Genomic DNA, 4,702 nt, shown 5'->3' on the forward strand with positions numbered 1-4,702 from the left:
CTATTTTACAGTCTTATGAAATTCACTATATATTTATTAATCATCTATAGATAAGACCTTGTGGTAAATATTCCAGGTTATACAAAGAGAAATAAAACACAGAACCTGCCCTCAAGGGGTATATAATCTAGTATTTTTTTAATTCACTCAATAAACATTTACGGAACACCCCTTCCAGGCACTGTGCTAGGAGCTAAGAATACTGAGATGGCTAAAATATGATTCATTCTGTACTAGAGACATAAGATAAGGACCAGAGGAAGAGTGTGCAATGAGACGTTGAAACAAATAAGTGCAATATTTAAAGAAATAGAAAGCCTACACCTAGTTGAAAGGATCAAAAGAGGCTTGGTGAACCTAGTGCCGTTACAACTGACAGTGAACAAAGACTTACAGAAGAAAGAAAGGTAAAGGGAGCCACCAGAAACTGAGCCTTGTTACACATCGTAAGTGCCTTGTTACACACCAACCAAGGTGGAGTTGGTAGAAATCAGAAAGAAGGAATGAATATAAGCATTAGAAGAATGATGCTTGCAAATCTGTGGGAGCCGATTGCGGTACATAAACAGTGGTGAATAAGGCGGCACAGCCTCTGTTTTCAAGAAGCTTCAGATTAGTTGGGACTAGAAAAAAACGTGAAAGTTTCCCTAATGTGATTTCCTTAAAAGTAAGGGACGTTTTTCAATTTTGTAGCACTAACACCTACCACAATACCTTGTATAAGATAAACAGAGATTCAGTAAATGTTTGTTGAATGATCAAATGAATACACCCCTTCTTTACATGGACATTTCTAAAGCACCCTCAGGTATCAGCTCAGTGGTCACTTTGAGAACCTCTCTGATTCCCTAGACTAGGTTAGGTACCCTGTGGTGGACACTGTGACACAGCTCCCCAGTTCTCCTTCATGGAGGGATCTGTCCCAGCTATGGGAGGGCTGACAGCAAGTAGGCTGCAGGGACTGTCTCCGGTAGATTGTAAGTAAAATCTTAAAAAGAAAAGATGCTATTAGAAATAAAAATGAAAGGATAATGTTCCATGAATAAGAGTGTTTCCCTCTTTTGTGGCAAAGTTGCTTTATATAATAATTAGTGTTTTTTCAATTTCGAGAAACAGAAATCTAACTCAAACTTGCTTAAAAAAGAAAAGGGAATTTATTGGTTCACATGACTGGGGACCTGCCTTCAGGTCTTGGATCCAAAGAGATAAAGGATGTCGTTTGAATTCTCTCTCTCTCCATATGCCTCTCACATCTATTTCTCTCTCTGTGCTTGATGACCTCATCTTTTCTTTTATTTTTAACCGAAAGTAGTTTGCTGAGATTGGGGAAAACGGCCTCAAGCAGCTCCAGCCTACTTTATCCTTATAGGTCTTGATCCAAAAAGAAGAGAGAGATCAGCTTTTCCTCCAGAATCTCTATGTAAAATTTCAGAAAGGAAACTGATGGACCCTTATGTCAGTTAGGGTCCAGTCTGGAGGAAAAAACCATGATGGTTATTGGAACAGGGAAAATTTAATGTAAATATTTTTTAACTAGAACAGTAGAAAGCAGTTAATTAAAAGTTAGCCCCCACCCCTTTTTTAACTTAAAGGGATTAAAAAACAAAAACAAAAACAAAGACTCTAATGGGTCCAGAAGTAGCAGGTAGAAAAGAACAACTACTAACTCTAGGTTAAAGATGAAAGAGCAACAATAAAGGAACTAAGAACTAAAAAAGCCTCCCAACCCCATCCCTACCTACTCCCCTGCCCCCCAAGGCCAAGATTCAGACCTCTTGGAAGGGGTTGTGCCTACCACAGAAACAACAAGCCTGCTGGTGGTAAAGACACTTGCAAAACGGCACAGGCCAGAATCAGTCTGTAGAAGCAGCCTGCCATTATGGGTAGGCTGGAACTGGTCTGTAGAAGTAGCCTGCAATTGCCAAAGGGTATGGGTGATCAGAAGCAGCTCTGAAGTGTCTGCTGATGGCGAGAACATGTTCTGAGGGCACAGCTAGAGCTCCCCCGCACAGCTGCTGGGCTCCTAACCTGAATGGTGATAATGTAGGACCAGAACCTGGAAGGTCTAGAAGGGAAGTATCTTCCTGCAGCTATTGCTTTGATGGCCACTCCATTGCCTTCCGTCGGTGAAGTTTAACATTCTACTAGCAGGCAAAGGAGAAATGCTTACAGGGCCTAGCTCCAAGATCACCAAACAAGGCAAATGAGAGCAGATTTGGAACTGGTACAATCATACTTGAATTAAATGCACAGCCCTGAACCAGGGAAACAAGGCCTCAGATTAGTCAGGTCTAGGGTCATATGTTCATTCCTGTATCAAGCAAAGGGGCAGGGGGAGCAGCTCCACCTCTACTACAGGGAATGGCTTCTCCACAGGAAAAATGGATTCTTCTATAAGACTAAAGGGGAAGGGTGCTAGGCAAAGTAAAACAATAGATTTCCTATACATTTGGTTCTTAAAATGTCTGGTTCCATTTGGGGTGGTTAGTACAGAAAAGGGAACAGTAAGGCCTTTCTTTAAGCCTAATAAGATGGCATTCATTCATTCATTTAAGAGACATTTATTAAGTACTTACAATGAGGGAATTCATCTTCACCAGGTCTGAACTCCTGGCATCTTTGTGGATACAGGCAGAATTGAAAGGTCTAAGAATGAAAAGGCAATTGAAAAAAAAGGTTGAGACAAGAAAATGGCACCTTTACTTACAGGTTAAACTAAGAAATATGTCTACAATTTGGTATCAAAGTTTTTAAAATACTTCTCATGGTCAAATTGGAAAAAGTCAAAATGGCATAATAGTTATGAGTGCAAACTATGGAGCAAGACTACTCACATTCAAATCCAGCTCCACCACAGTGTGACAAGTAACTACTAAATTAGATTTCCATATATGTAAAATCTGAATAAGAATAATAACTACCTCAGAGGATTGTTGTGAAGATTAAATAAGCCCATATCTGTAAAGCTCTTAGAACAGCACTTAGCACATGGCAAGCACTGTTAGCTATTGTTATAAATTGGTCATTCTTAGTAGCATATCAAGCAAATGACTTTCTCCCTGTTTCAGTTTGCTAAAGCTACCGGAACACAATATACCAGAAATGGACTGGTTTTTACAATGAGGGTTTATTATTTATTAGTTCACAAATTTACACTTCTAAGGCCATGAAAATGTCCCAATTAAGGCATCAACAGGACTGTTACCTTCTCTGAAGAAAGGCTGATGGCATATGGGGTTCCTCTGTCACATGGAAAGGCACATGGCTAGAGTCTGCTGGTCCTCTCCTGGGTTTAGCTTCTGGTTTCCATGGCTTTCTCCAAAATGTGTTCGCTTCTCCTGTGAGTCCTTTTTGCTTCTCCCAGAGCGTTTTCTTTCTGAGCATCTCTGAGCTCTCTTCAAAATGTCTCTGCATTTTGTCCTCTCATAGAGGACTCCAGCAAGGGAATTAAGACCCACTTTGAATGAGGTGGGTCACATCTCCATGGAAACAACCTAATCAAAAGGTCCCACCCACAACAGGTCTGCCCCTGCCAGAATGGATTAAATTAATAGGCTTTTCTGGGGTACATAACAGATTCACACCAGCACACTCTCTTTTAACAAATTTGAAATCCTCTCCTCTCCAACATTAGAGAAAAATTATTTGAAAATATTGTACTGCTATAAATGTTTTAGCATCCACAAAAGAGGGAATTCTATGGAAATAATTTTATTTTCACTGCCTTATGACATTTTGTCATAAATGTCACTTTATGAATATAAATCATGTATTCCATGGAATCAAAAATCAAAACAAAACAAACCACTTGTATGTTATTCTATAGCATACAGAAGTAAAATCCAAACTTTTTCTTTACATTATAAAATTTAAAAATATTTATAAAATTATATGAAAAGACTAAAAAATCTTACCTGAAAAATGGGTTTGTGTTTATACAGTCAGAAGTCATGGAAGAGCACAGAAGTCATAGAAAGTCTTTTGGAATTTCTTTTTTTTTTTTCCCTTTTAAAAGGGAACTGCCCTGTATCCAATGTTTTAAAATGACACCAGAATTCTAAGCAAAAGATGTACTCTATCTCTGGCTGAGTCAGAGAAACCCTTTCTTAATGAGGACTCTGGCAGTGACAACAAACCATTGACACATTCTGCAATGTTAGTGATAAACTGAAGTCTGAGATATCAGGTATCCCAACAAGTCCTCGTGAATGAATGTTAGAATGTCAGGGAAGAGTGGTCACAAAAAGAAGGAACTGCATTTGTTTTCTTTTCAAGGCTGTATTTTATAATACCTCTCACAGCGGTCAGATGAAAACAAATGGCAACAACAGAAAACACCTCACTAAACACATTATATTTGGAACTTATCCTAAATCATCATAGCACACATGACCATAAACATGTGTATGCACTCTGCACACACACACACACACTCTTTTCTTGAAGACTTACAGAGAAACTTTCAGTATTTCCTCCAGAAATGAATTTGAGACTTTCACAACTAAAAGCCACGCATTCAGGACTATAAACACTAATCGATATTAGTATAGGAAAGGTGATCGGTAAGATTGACTAACAACTGTCCATTCTATCTGTTAGGATATATCACTGCTAAACCAGCTCTGCAAAAACTAAAAGAAGTCATTACAAGACTTAGTAACTGACTTATTATTTTAGTAAATATTTATAAATAAATTAATGA

The sequence above is a fragment of the Choloepus didactylus genome, chromosome 3, assembly GCF_015220235.1.
Source record: "Choloepus didactylus isolate mChoDid1 chromosome 3, mChoDid1.pri, whole genome shotgun sequence".
Lineage (NCBI taxonomy): Eukaryota > Metazoa > Chordata > Mammalia > Pilosa > Megalonychidae > Choloepus > Choloepus didactylus.